The sequence below is a fragment of the Taudactylus pleione genome, unplaced genomic scaffold (assembly GCF_031769625.1).
Source record: "Taudactylus pleione unplaced genomic scaffold, aTauple2 ptg000205l, whole genome shotgun sequence".
Lineage (NCBI taxonomy): Eukaryota > Metazoa > Chordata > Amphibia > Anura > Myobatrachidae > Taudactylus > Taudactylus pleione.
In genome coordinates this window covers 6,246,161-6,261,406 of record NW_028284607.1, presented here as the reverse complement: position 1 = coordinate 6,261,406, position 15,246 = coordinate 6,246,161, and the positions used below count along the sequence as shown (strand labels likewise).

Here is a 15,246-nt window from a genome sequence, read left to right as displayed (position 1 = left end):
TCCAGTAAAATTCTCCTCTACTCACGATTTATCGATGACCTACTACTATTTTGGTGTGGAGAAGCGTCTGAGCTGCAATTGATGTTGGAGAATCATAACAAGAGTAGTTCACCTATTAAATTCACATTTGATATTAGTCAACAGACCATAAATTTCCTAGATGTTAAAATCATTGTTGAAAACCAACTAATAACTACTACAGTTTACTCTAAACCCACAGATAGAAATACGCTTTTACAGGCTCAGAGCTGTCATCCTAAAAATCTTTTACGGGGTTTACCTTACTCCCAAATGATAAGAATAAGACGCATAAATAATGACTCAGAGAGAGCCTTAGTCCAATTAAATGAGCTTATAGAAAAATTCTCTGCCAGAGGATACTCACGTAAATCTCTAGAATTAACTAAAGATAGGGTTATGCAGTTGGATAGAGATCAGTTGCTAATTAGGAAAGAAAAAAATACGACCACTATAGAAAAATTTCCCTGGGTGAATAGGTTTAATGTAGCATCCCCAGTAATTAATAAAATTTCAAAAAAACATTGGCCTATCATAGAATCAGATAAGAACCTTTACCTTAAGAATAGCCAGCTGATGCCTTGTTACTAACGAGGACGTAATTTACGTGACCTTTTGGTCAAAACGGACATTTCTAAAATAAATAAAATTTCCACTAACAGATCCTTTTTACAGAAAAAAGTGGGGTGCATTAAATGTACATGTACAACATGCCAATTCCTCATACCTGGAGACTCCTTTGCACACCCACATAGTGGCAAAAGAATTTCTATTAGATTTTCGTTGAGTTGCAATACCAACTTTGTGGTATACCAAATTATCTGTCCTTGCGGTCTTACCTACATTGGTAAGACCGAAAGAAAATTTAAGGAGCGCATGGCGGCGCATCGGTCCGCCATCCGCCAAGCTCTTGAGGTGGGTTCTAGTGAACAGCCGGTGGCACGGCATTTTGCCATGTGTAATCATCCGGTAGCCAGTATTCGCTACCGTATGATTGATCACATCCCTCCTCTTCTACGTGGTGGTGATCGGGCCACCAAATTACTGCAGTGCGAGGCTCGTTGGATCGCTCGTTTGGATGTAGTACACCCCCGGGGGCTAAATGAAAACATTTCCTATACATGCTTCTTGTGAGGTGGTCATCTTTACAGGAGGGTAGTAGTCCCCCCCTTTTAGGAATATCGATGTGGGACCCCTACGGTAGGATATATATATATTAGACATTTGTGTGGCTGCTATAGCCCTGAATATGTATTTATTATAGTGATATAATCTAGGTATACATCGGTTGCAGTTTTTTGCAACGATGATATTTAGTGTTGGTCTTAGTAGCAATAAAGGGTTGTAACAAGATGTCCTTCTAACAACAGTGCTGAACATGAAGTAATTGTGATGTATTTCGTTCTATATGTTTTTTTAAAATATTTATGTAATTGTTGTGATGGGTAACCATGATGATGGGGTCACTGATGGGGTCGTCGCTATCCCACGTAGGAGCGCGATGACGTCATCTATTGGCGCCGCCGGGCGGGTGTGCAGTCCCAGTTCCGGCTGAGAGGCGTCTCACGAGGTGTGGCTTCTTCTTTTTAAGGTATGTTTGTATCATTAAACTGTTATCTTGAAAAAAGTTCCAAGTGAACTGAAACGTTGAAAAACAACCACTGCGTGTTGCCATTTCTTCATATGCCAGAGTGCCGCACCTTCCTCCTCTATATAAATATATATATATATATACTAGGGATGTGCAGGCTCGGTTCTACTCGGTTCCGTTCATTTTTTTTACCGAGTCTTATTGGGTATCAGCTGTCACGAGTTTTGGATAGCCAATAAGATTCGGTAAAAAAAAACAATCGGAACCGAGTAGAACCGAGCCTGCACATCCCTAATATATACATACATATACATACACACACAGGGACAGTTCTAGGGGTGGGCTAACAGGGCCATCGCCCGGAGCGCCAGCTGCAAGAGGGCGCCGCTGAGTCCCACTGTCATTTGCAGGCTTTTTGACATTTCATAATAATTGCTGGCTGCTGCTGTTTCTACTGGCAGCCTGATTTATATACTGTAGCAGCAGCAGCAGCAGCATACTCGGAGGCTGAGCCTGAGAAGCTCCGCCTCCTCTGCTCTCTGCTCTGGGAGCTTCCTGCCCGGGCATGGCTGCTCACATCGAGTGTGTGGGAGGATGACAGCAACAGGGCCAACACGGACCGGAAGACCAGCATCAGGTAAGGAGTTTTTTTAAACTAGTGTACTGTTGTAAGTGCTGCTGGGGTGTTGGTAAGGGGGGGAAATGTACTGAAGGGGTGCTGGTAAGTGTGGGGGAAATGTGCTGCTGGGGTGCTGGTAAGTGTGGGAGAAATGTGCTGCTGGGGTGTTGGTAAGGGGGGCAGTATGTGCTGCTGGGGTGTTGGGAAGGGGGGGAGAATGTGCTGCTGGGGTGCTGATTAGTGGAATGTGCTGCTGGGGTGTTGGTAAGTGGGGGTAGTGTGCTGCTGGGGTGTTGGTAAGTGGGGGTAGTGTGCTGCTGGGGTGTTGGTTAGTGTGGGGGGAGTGTGCTGCTGGGGTGTTGGTAAGTGGGTGGGTGGGAGTGTGCTGCAGGTGTTTGTAAGTGAGGGAATGTGTAACTGCTGCTGGTGTAAAGGAGGGGGTGTTGCTGCTGGGGTGTTGGTAAGTGGGTGGGGGGGAGTGTGCTGCAGGTGCTGGGGTGTTGATAAGGGGGGGGGAGTGTGTAACTGCTGCTGGTGTAAAGGAGGGGGTGTTGCTGCAAGGGAGGGGGAATGTAACTGCTGCTGGTATTAGGGTGGTGGTCAAGGGGGGAGCGAGTAATGGAGGCAGGCTCAGAAACATACCCAGGCAGGTACCCCTTACCGCTGAGAAGCATCCATATACACCTGTAGCCCTTATCACTGGGGGACAAAATAACTATGGTACACCTTACCCTGAGGCAGTAGGCTCCTCCATATACCCAGGTACCACTCACCCTTGGAGGCAGGCTTCACCACCTACCTCTATACCTTTTTCTACTGGAGACAGGCTCCTCCGTACACCCAGGTACCACTCGCCACTTGAGACCAGCTCCTCCACACACCCAGGTACCACTTAACCCTAGAGACTGACACTGACTACTGAAGAACAGCTCCTGCAATGTATTCTAAAGGGCATTACTGCGTGTGGCATAATGTGTTATAAAGGGCATTACTACGTGTGGCATAATGTGTTATAAAGGGCATTACATGTGTGTGGCATAATGTGTTATTAAGGGCATTACTGAGTGTGGATAATGTGTTATTAAGGGCATTACTGAGTGTGGATAATGTGTTATTAAGGGCATTACTGTGTGTGGCATAATGTGCTATTAAGGGCATTACTGAGTGTGGATAATGTGTTATAAAGGTCATTAGGTCATTACTGTGTGTGACATAATGTGTTATACAGGGCATTACTGCATGTGGCATAATGTGTTATAAAGGCTATTACTACGTAGGGCGCATTACTACGCACAGCGATTATTCATCGTGAGGGGAGAGCTTGGGGGAAGCCCAGCACCTCCGTAAGTGCAGGGCACAACCTAAAGTGTGATGAATTGGGGGTGTTCTGCAAGGACACGCCCCCTCCCCGATCAGTCACGCCCCCTTTCCGGAAGTCTGAGCAGAGGAACGCCATCTGTAAGAACTTTTTTTTTTGGGGGGGTGCAATTGGATTCTTTCGCCCTGAGCTCCACATTGTCTAGAACCGGCCCTGTATGTATATATATATATATATATATATATATATATATATATATTTATTTAAAACATACCTCCCAACTCTCCCGCATTCAGGGGGACAGTCCCGTTTTTCTGGGGGGAGCGCAAGAAAATAGATGCCACACATAATCTATTTACAGTGTAGGGGGGCCTGGGGGAAGCCCAGCATCTCAAAGAGTGGTGGCCATGCCACAACAGTGACACAATAAGGGGATGTCATGAGGCTCCACAGCCTTCACCAACACTCTGCCACCTTCTTGGGCATGCCCACGCAATGTCCATCTTCAAAGAACACAAAAGTTGGAAGATATGTTTAAAGGACTTATCTCACCTGGTCTAATGGATGTTGCTGAGGCAGTTTCACCTCAGATGTAAGCAAATAACAGACCCTCCAACATGACCCGTTCCATTAGGTACAAAATGCTCAGCTCCTGGACTTCCTTCTTAATTTATGATTGCAGACACCTGTGCTGAATCACCTGTCCATCAATTACCTAGTTCAACACAGGTGGCTGCAATCATACAATAGGTGGGAAGTCCAGGAGCAGAGTGTTTTCTACCTAATGGAACGGGTCATGTTGGAGGGTAGGAAATCAGTGTACGCATAAAGTTTTTTTGAGCTCTCTTGTTTCTGACACTTGCTGTGCGCTCTCTGGGACGAGGGTAACAGCAAGATCATGATTTGACACCATACAGTTCTTAATTTGACTCTGTTTTACTTATTTTGCTCTCCCACTTTAGTGTCTCTCCCTTCTACTTACTCTGTCTCTGTGGGAGATGTACTAACCCTTGCAGAGTGATAAAGTGGAGAGAGATAAAGTACCAACCAATGATCACCTAACTGTCATTTTTTCAAACACAGCCTGTAACATGACAGTTAGGAGCTGATTGGTTGGTACTTTATAACTCTCCACTTTATCTCTCTCCAAGGCTTAGTACATCTCCCTCTCTCTCTTAGATAGATAGATAGATAGATAGATAGATAGATAAATTCATCCAAACCAGCACAAGAACCTTTATATTTTTGCCAACTAGAAACTCCAACATCCAGTGACATTGTAAGAACTTCTTGCCTGTCGGACTGTTTAAAAGCCATTTCATGAGCGTGCTTTAATTATCCATTGTGATCGCTTTAACAGCATAAGAGAACTCTGTGTGTCATGAGAGCGCTGCAGTGTTTGAGGTAGGTCAGATGTGACTAACATGCTGTGTGACTGCCTGATGTGTGTTGTTGTTACCAATGTTTACGCTGTTGCACGTCGTCGGACAGACATGAGAAGGCAGCAGGGAGCGTCCCTATGCTCGGCTGTGCTTTGGCAACTGCTATCCATGAGAGAATGAAGTTGATAATGCATTAGCGTAAATCCCTGAATCAGGCCCTGTGGACTGGCAATATAATATCAATTTATATCCGGATTGGCATTATATATTTTCATCATCTCTACTCCATGCTGTTTGTTGAAATATGTTTTATATTTTTTTTATGATTAAAAATTAACCCTATTCTAAATATCAAGCTGCACCATATAATATATATATATATATATATATATATATATTTGCCTGTTCGTTCTTGAATCAAGTGATGGATTTTGATGGGGTTTTCACTAATCTATACAGCATTGGTCGAGGACGGTTTAGGTGTATGAACCATTCATCTGTGACAAAAGGGAGCCAAGCAGTGACGATTTTAGTGGAGCAAAAATTTGTGCGCCAAGCTGCTGTATAAGACAGTGGCGTGACAATGGCCCTCGCAGATCCCGTGGTGGCTAGGGGGCGCCGGGGTCCATAGCTACGCCACTGCAACTGTGAATGCTGGTCTCTAAAGTTCTGATCACTTCAGAGGCCACCGTTTCCAGTGATGCAGTGCGCGGGTGATGTCATGATGTCACCCTCGTTGTGAGAAGCCTGTGTGGCCACACCTCCTGGATCACGTTAGATCCATTCAGCGCGGCAGCACAGGCGGCGGCCGTGTCAAGTCATTGATGCACAGCGTGGACAGGTAAGTACTGGGAGGGCACTACTTTAAGGGACACAACAGGGGGCACTACTTTAAGGGGCACAATGGAGAGCACTACATAAGGGGCCACAACTACAGAGGGCACTGTATATGGGCTCAACTACAGGGGGCACTGCATATGGGTTCAACTACAAAAGCACTGCATATGGGCCAACTACAGGAACGCTGTACATAGGAACAACTGCAGGGGCACTGTATATGGGCACAACTACAGAGGCACTGCATGTGGGTAATTGATAAGAAATGGAATAGTTCCAGCGCTATCTTGAGATCTGTGTTGTAGATAGATTTGATCTTGTTCCCAGTGTATTCCGAAATATGTGAAAAAATATAAAACTAATATCATGTGATACTGTTAAATGGAATATGTTATATTCAATGAAATTGAAAATGCACTCACCATTTGTAGGTTGTATATGAGCGTTGGACCAATTTCCACCATGGTCGTACGGTGGTTGCCAGATACAACGTTGATTCGATGTGTTCTTGGATCACTCAGGAACGGTGTCATCATTAGGGAGAAACAAAAGTAACATGCCTCCATAGTGCAAATTTGTAAACCCAAAAGAAGTCCTACAAAATTCTGTAGTGTACTCACCTTCTGTGGGGTAAGATATAAGCCTTGGGCATTTATTTTTTTTCCAACATATTTTTATTAAGGTATATTAAAATGAAAATACACAAAAAGGAAGTAAGGCATTGCAGACCTCATAACAAATACAGCTTGTCAATATAGAGTGAGTTCAAAAAGAAGGAACATATAATCTAGAAGTCTTTCACAATCAGTGTATATAAATATACCAATATTTTCTAAACTTTTATATATTTAACTAATCGTTACTATAATATAGAGATTTAGAAATTTATAATTATCTCTATTGGATAATATTGAAATAAAAAAAAAAATAATAAAAAATTAAAATAAATAAATAAAAATGTAAATGTAACAATTTCAACCTTAACCTGTGCTCATCTACACCCAAGGTCGTCGTTCCATCCATGGGATAAAAAGAGAAAGAGAGAGAAAAAAAAAAGTAATATGACAGACATAGAGAGAGAGAGGGGGGGAGAATACAGATGCCCGGCTGTGATATAGAGGAACAAACAATTTAAGTGGTGATAGGAGTTTGGTTATCTAATAACTGGTAAGAGTACCACTAAGTGAATTGAAAGCATCGTTGTATTGCCAGTTTAGTTGAAGAGGGTAATGTTTGAATATATTTGCCCCAGCATTGAAAAAGCGCAGGGGTTAGAGTTTCCTTATCTAAAGATGCCTCCAGCCAATCTATATTAAACAAAAAGAGTAGTCTAGAAGTGGCCATACAAACAGCTGGCGGTGTGTTATGAATCCATTGTTGTAGTATGGCCTTCCGACCCACTGCGGATAGAATTACTATAAATTTTTTATCAGATTTGGGAATCTCGGGTTGGTCAGCTAGATAGCCAAATAGAGCCCATGACGCAGTACATCTAAAAGGTATGCCTAGCACCTCAGACCCATAATGTTGTAACTCTATCCAAAACTTCCTTATGTGTCGGCATTCCCAGAGGCAATGCATGATATCTGCATCTGTAGTTGAGCATTTGGTGCATCTCGACTCGTCCGATATACCCATCAAATGGCGTGTTTTGGGTGACAAATATGCCCTATGTAGTAGTTTATATGCCATCTCTTGGTAGGAGCTGGCAGGAATGAGCTTTAAGTTAGTTTGAAAAGTCTCCAAAATTAGATTTGGGGACATAGAGGGAATCTGGGAGGACCTTTTACCTAATTCCAAAAGTTTGGTTTCTGGATCTATTTCTGTGCGTATACGTGCATATATTGTTGAGATGGAATATGTAGTGGTGTACGTGAGAGAGTCTAGGGGGTTTACATAATCCTGTTCATCCAATTGGGGAAGGATAGAACGTAGATAATGGATAGCTTGGTAATAATAGAACTTGTGTTGGGGTCTAAGTCCATATTTTTCCATGGCTTCATTGAAGGTGAGGGGGAGGTGTGAGTCGTTTAAGAGTGTTCGTAAATTTAAGATTCCAGAAGAGCGCCAGGCGGAAAAGGGCAATGATATCTCACCTTTCTGAAAGTCTAGATTGCCAATAAACGGTAGTGTTAGGGAGTGGAATTGTTGGAGTTTGAGTAGTTTTCTAGAGGATTGCCATGCCTGGATGGTAGATATGAGGAGAGGGTTATTAAAATTAAGTGACTGCAATCTCGACATCCGCATATGTAGCAAATAACTAAGAGATAGAGGAGCGCATAACTGAGACTCCAACTCAACATCTGTGTATATATTGTTTTCAGTGATCCAATCTATAGCGAAGCGTAGAAGACACGCTAAATTATACTGTCTAATATTCGGTAAGTTTACTCCCCCCCTTGGTACGGTTTGAGACAGTTTCTTTTGGCTAATTCTAGGCCTTTTATTATTCCAGATAAATTTTGAGACAGTGGCATTGAGTAAAGATAGATCTGATTTTGTAAGTAGAAGAGGAGTCATCTGCAGGATATATAGCAGTTTTGGGAAACAAGCCATTTTAAATAAATTACAGCGTCCTAACAAGTTAATAGGTAGATTTTGCCACAGGCTGAGTTCGGTTTTTATTTTGCGAATAATTGGATCAATATTTAGGGTATATAAATGGGCTAGATGAGATGGAAGTGCCACCCCTAAATAAGTAAGGTGGTTGTTTGCCCACTGAAAAGGAAATGTATTACTCCATCCCCTCTCCACCTGTCTAAATATGGCCAAAGCTTCTGATTTTTCAAAATTGATGGAAAAGCCTGCAAACGAGGAGAACCGATTTATGGCCCCAATTAAAAGGGGGATGGATTGTCTGGGGTTGGACGTAAATATGAGGAGGTCGTCTGCAAATGCTGTAACACGTATCTCTCGTTTGCCAATTTTAATGCCAGCAAATCCAGGCAACTGTATAATATACCGAATAAAGGGTTCCAAGGCCAGGTTAAAGAGAAGGGGCGAGAGAGGGCACCCCTGTCTAGTGCCCCTCTCAAGTTGAAATGAAGGAGAGGTCACGTTATTTACCACTATTTGGGCAGTGGGTGTATTGTAGAGGGTTTTTATTAAATTACAGAAGGCTACACCAAAGCATTGATGGTGCAATACTCTATCAAGATGGGACCATGCTATTTTATCGAATGCTTTTTCTGCATCTAAATTAACGAGTATGTTATCCATAGCTTTGTGCATATGAGTATATATTATTGTGGCAATAGCGGCTCGTATGCCTTGTACCGATTGCTTATGCTTAACAAAACCAAGCTGCGCAGGGGAAATTAGTTGGGGTAGATATGTCTGTAGGAGATTTGCCATCAACTTAGTAAGGATTTTAAAATCCTGATTCAACAGGGAAATGGGGCGATAGGAGCCCACCAGAGTTGGGTCTTTGCCAGGTTTCGCTAACACAACAATTGTAGCTTCATTGAATCTAAGAGGAGTCTCTTTAGTAGTGAGAATGTGATTATAGCTCCAGCTGTGAATATTTTAAAATGTGTCAGTGAGTAATGAATACACCTGTGATTCTGTGAGGAGACATGGAAAACATGTGAAGTAGAGCAGAGCCGTAACTAGACTTTTTGGTGCCCTGTGCCAGAAAGAGCATTGGCGCCCCCTCATTTTTCAAAGGAACATAATGCACCCAAAAAAGGGCCATGGCTTCATGGGGAAGGGCCAGGGAAGAGATAGGGGAGGCCAGGAGATGCTGGGGATGAAATAAGAGGAAGCTACAAGCAAGAATGATAATAAACAGAAATTTGACAGGCCCAAACAGCGCCCCCTGACCTGTGGTGCCCTGTGCGATGGCACCGGCCGCACTACCCAGCTACGGCCTGAAGTAGAGAATACTGCGAAGAATATCAAGAATTATTTAATACAGTCATTTACTTATTTCTATGTTATTAATTCGCCTCACTATATATTAGAAACAGCTACCTTTAGATCCAGCTACCCCCTGTACTAGCTCTTGATTCATCGTTTTATGTATGTTATATGTTGTTGCTTGTTTATGTAATGCACTTAGGCCCTCATTCAGAGCCGTACGCTATGAGCAGAGCGCACGCTCTGAATGAGGGCCGGGCTCCATGAAAATGGAGCGTCCTCCTGGACGCTCGTTTAGCTGTGGGTCACCACCCACAGGCTATACGAGCGTGCATTTTGATGGCCGCGATGGTCGTGACCATCGCGACCATCGAAATTGCGAGCCGGAGCCTGCGGTTGAGGTTTTCAACCGCAAGCTCCGGAGTGATTTTGGCTCTATCAGAGCCAAAATCACTCCCACTGACATCACTAGTGATGTCAGTGGGCCGGCTTTTGACGGGAGGCGTTCCCGTGGGAACGCCCCCTTCAGGGAGGCACGCCCCCGGAACGCCTACCAAAGGGGGCGTGCTGTCAATCAACATTGACAGCACGCTCCCTTTGATCGGACACAACGAGCGAAGGACTTTCCTTCACTCGTCGCGTCTGGCGCATGCGCACGACGGAGCTCCCTCCGTCGTGCGCATGCTCAGTCCATAACATCGACCCACTTGCGAGCGGACAGCCGCTCGCGAGTGGGTCTGAATCAGGCCCTTAGTTTTTTTCCCTACAAACTATCATATTGGAACGAAAGAAATGCACAAACTCAGTGCCAACAACTATTAGGTTATAACTGACCTCCAAAGAAACCCGGATATAGCAACTCAATGCTGAAGTTATGCTATATTAATTTATATCATGCTTATGGGCGGAAATAACATGCAGATGGATCCCGCAAGGAACCGGGCGGAAGTGATCTCCAGAGTATATAAACAGGAAGCAGACGCACCTGAACGGAAGCAATATCCTATAAGCCAGAGATGACATCCCGCCGCCGGGCGGAAGTGACGTTCGCAGCAACTGAACAAGTGCTACACCACCTGGGCGGAAGTGACGCCAGAGCAGTTGCCGCACAAAAACACCGGTGGAAGTGAGGGGGATGGCCCTTACAACCAGCAGGTATTTAAGGAGGACATGGAGGACATACTCACCATCCTGATGAAGCCCGTGGCATGGGCATAACGCGTAGATTAAGTGAGGTAAGGGATACCCTAGGACGTGGTTCACACTCTTCCCACCCTTACAAGTTTGCTGGCAAACGACCTCCACTCCCACCAATCATCGCCATGTACAAAGAATTTATTATCCTACCTGGATCATCAGTACTATACAAAGGTACCAACTTCTTTAATAGACATTGACTATTTTCTTCTGAACCTAATTGGGAAAACACAACCCGGTGGGTGCTGTACACCCTCAAAACTTAGGACAGATTAAACCGCCATAGGCGTATCTCCCTCATAATTTTATCTCCCTACAGTGGGACTACATCAAATCACAACTGTTTTATGTAGTGATTAATATATGTAGTGTGTTTTAATGTTGTCTACTAGTAGTAGCCTGTGATAAATATATATATATATATATATATATATATATATGTGTTTTAAATACATGATACGCATCTTTTAACTCCTTATAAATAAATACAGAAATATTACCTACTATACGATTCATGCAATTTATTCCTATTATAAGTTCTCAATTGAAGCGCCAGGGATATGGTGGGTACACACTGGGCGATATTACTGAGCGACTGCACGATTACGACATCGTAATCGTGCAGTCACTCAGTAATCGTGCACAAATCGTGCACTTTTATGTCGGAAACGACCAGCGATGCGCACTCCCGCTGGTCGTTTCCTACATTGTCCATCGCCTGAACATGCAGCACAACCTGACGATCTCGTCAGGTTGCTGCATGTCAGGGAATGGGGGAGAGAGCCCGGCGCTGATCGTTAATGATATCGTTCAGCGGCTGTGCTCAATGTCATGAACGACATTGAGCACAGCCTGCCGGGGACACACTACACAATATCGCTCAGGGAGCATATCGTCTAGTGTGTATACCCACCATTACTCCAAACTTCTCAACAGTTTGGGGTTTAGTTGTACTTTAAGTGGGGGAAATGTACCCCATGCAGTATGGTGAAATAAGACCTGACATTTGTGGAGATAAATGGAAAATAAAGATAAGAAGGACCATCTAGTTCAGTGATTCCCAACCTCGGTCCTCGAGGCACACTAACAGTCCTGGTTTTAGTGATATCCATGCTAAAGCACAGATGGTTAAATCAATATAACTGAGGTACTAATTAAGTCACTTGTGCTCAAGTATGGCTATCCCTAAAACCTGGGCTGTTAGTGTGCCTTGAGGACCGTGGTTGGGAACCCCTGATCTAGTTCATTTTATGATTTACAAGGTAATAGGAGAAACTTAGTTATTATCACACTAATTTGAATAAGATACGGTATTGTTACATCATTAATATACATTGTTTATACTGCTTATCATACATTGATTACTGATTACTCATGTATGACATATGCAACATGCTATCTGCAATATAGTAAGGACTAATAATATACTTTGAGAATAGTGTAAGATAATAGGTTCCATGACTGTACAGTGTACTGTACCTGCAACCAAGTGCATGTAGAAGATTGTGAAATTATCATACACTAGTAAAGGGACCTGGCATATGCCCTCAATCTGCCCCCTGCTCTCTCACCTCTCCTCCTCCGCTCCATCCAGTCCCACCTTCCCATGCTCCTTCCCTCTCTACCCCCCAACATGTACCGCCTCCTGTTCCATCCTGCCCTCCTGCTCCATCCCGCCCCCATACTTACCCCATTGTTGGCGGCGAGGTGGGTTCTCCTCCCTGGCTAATGTCTTTCCTGTCTCCCTAGCAGTGGAAGGCATTGGGGCACGTGCCCCTGCTCCTCCTACACATGCATGTTGAAGACGGGACAGACCTTAGAGAATTATTATATAGATGTCTGTGTGCAGTAATGTAAAAGTGTTCAAATTGTCCGTGATCGCTTCTAAACCAACACAGACATGCTGTACACATTTCACATGTATAATGCAAACAAATACATGTAATTGCAGTGCAGGATAGATAACAGCGCCCCAGCTTCTTGACAATATTCCTTGAAGTCTTTGTGTGTTTAGCTACAGAAAGCAAATGTAATAAAAATGTACCTTTAGTTCTTTAAATACTTTTCTTCCAAGCATAGATAACAAGGATTTCAAGCATTATACAGAAAACCATTATTTTAAAAAAAAATTGAACTGTGCAGATGGGCAGGACTGCACCTGAGATGTTGATAACAGAACAGGTATCATGGTGATCCTCGTTTCTGGTACAGGATAACTTATATTGGGCAACGAAACAACCCATTTTTGGCAGCAATATGTTATACATGTTGACAAATACATATTGGGCCAAACACCAGATTTGCATGCAATTCCATCTGCTGTTGGATCTTGCAATTTTTTTTTAGCAAATTGTACATGTATTTTGCCTCGCACACTAGACGATAAGCTGTTGGGTACACACATAGCCGGGTACACACTAGACGATAAGCTGTTGGGTACACTCATAGCCGAGTACACACTAGACGATAAGCTGTCCGACCCGGCAGATCAGATGACATATCGTACACATGGGCCAATGTGTACCGGCTATGTCGCTGAGGATGCACGCTCCCGAGCGTCGTCAGCGAGATCGCCCATCGGACCTGCATGCCCTTCACTAACGTGGTCGGTACACACTAGACATCGTGTAGTGTGTACTGGCCTTTAGAGCAATTGCAGGCAATTTAGTGTTTTGTGGAATCTCAGTTGTATCTCCGCTTGCAGCTGAATGAGGGTAACTGGGCGGAATCTAGACATTGGCACAAAGGATAAATGTGCCGGGATGTGTCATGGACATGTAGACTGAATTGAATGATATTCATGGGTGAGTGTATGCCTGAATACAGGGCGAGATCTGCATTTATCTCCGAACAAGGAAAGCGGCGGCAACTTTACGTTCATCTCTGAATCAAGACCAGTGGCGGCTCCAGGGGTGGGGATGCAGCACAGTCCAAAATTCAAATAGGGGAGTCACACCAACTGCCAGTGAGTCCCAGCCAGTGATGTTTGGCAGCATTTGAAATGACAGTTGGTGTGGCTCCCCTATTTGAAATTTGCACTGCGCTGCAGCCCTGCCTCTGGAGCCGCCACTGATCAAGGTTATTGTCTTTATGTGCTTTGTAAAACATGTAATACTTTACTAATACATAATTTTTGTATGGGTTGTCATTACATATGTTTTGCTTATTATATTGAGTTTGTCCCATTTAAGGTGCGTACACACGGTACGATTAAAATGCATGATATTAACGATAATGATATCGATCATATCGTTATCGTTCATATCATGCATTTTTTGGTGCCTCCAACCCACCAATGACCTAAAAATGCATGGGCACGTATGGACGATAAAGATATGGTCCATCACCCGTGCATGCAGGCCAACCTGGTCGATATCAACCAGGTTACTATAGGGACCCACGATTGTTGATCGCGGGTCATTGGCCATCATTGGTGGGTTGGTGGTGAGCTGGATGATATCATTCATCCAGCACACCCGGAAGATCGTTCAACACTATCGTTATCGTTGACGATCGTCCATGGTGTATGCACCATAAGTCACAATTGCAGTCATTTTTTCAAGTTTATGAAACTTGAGAAAAACCTCTTTCATATAATGACCACATCATATGTAGAAAAGTTTAGGGATATCAAATATATATATATCAAAACTAGTATTTTAGACCCATCATTTGCCAGGTCGCTAGCTATTATCGGTTCACTGGGGGAGAGGAGAAGCTGCATCTGGGCAATAGCAGCATTTGGAATTGGCCCCTGCTCCTTCCACAGCATGCTTTGATGGTAAAATTACACCCACGCTCTGGGGTTAGTTTCTCAGTCATGGAACTCACTAACTACATTTTACTAATTTGTCACATTTAACCGGTTTACTTTACAAGCATTACTTTTATTCCCAGACACGGAAAGGATTGACAGATCGATAGCTCTTTCTCGATTCTGTGGGTGGGGGTGCATAGCCGTTCTGAGTTGGTGGAGCGATTTGTCTGGTTAATTCACAAGTTAGATTGATGGCTAAATTCACCAATATACAGCCAGCCTAACCAGTGGTATAACAATGTCCTCCGCAGAATCCCGCGGTGGCATGGGGGTACTGGAGGCTGAGTAAAGGAGGTGCACTCGGGCAGGGTGTTGATTTGGAGTCGCACTGGCAGCCAGCCACCTGCAGCAACTATTGAGACTATAGACACAGCGCCGCTGTCTTCTGATGTGGCACTGGTCCTCGAGCTCCGATTGGCTCACGACCGGCGCCAGAATGACGGCGGCGCTATGTCTCTAGTCTCAAGGGTTGCTGCCAATGTAACAGTGCGACTCCAAATCAACACTCTCGGCGTTCCAATCCTCATGGGAGGGAGGGTAAGATGCTGCTGGAGGGGGAGGAGCATAATGTGTAAAAGGGACTTTACTGTGTGGCATTATGTGTTATAA

The 15,246-nt window shown here is 43.9% G+C and overlaps 1 protein-coding gene across 3 annotated transcripts in view; it reads left to right on the top strand.

Annotated features, from left to right (window-relative positions):
- The window catches only part of LOC148518005 (sodium/glucose cotransporter 1-like), a 153,928-nt gene that overhangs the window by 33,288 nt on the left and 105,394 nt on the right, over positions 1–15,246 (top strand). The gene's annotated exons all lie outside the window — the stretch shown is intronic.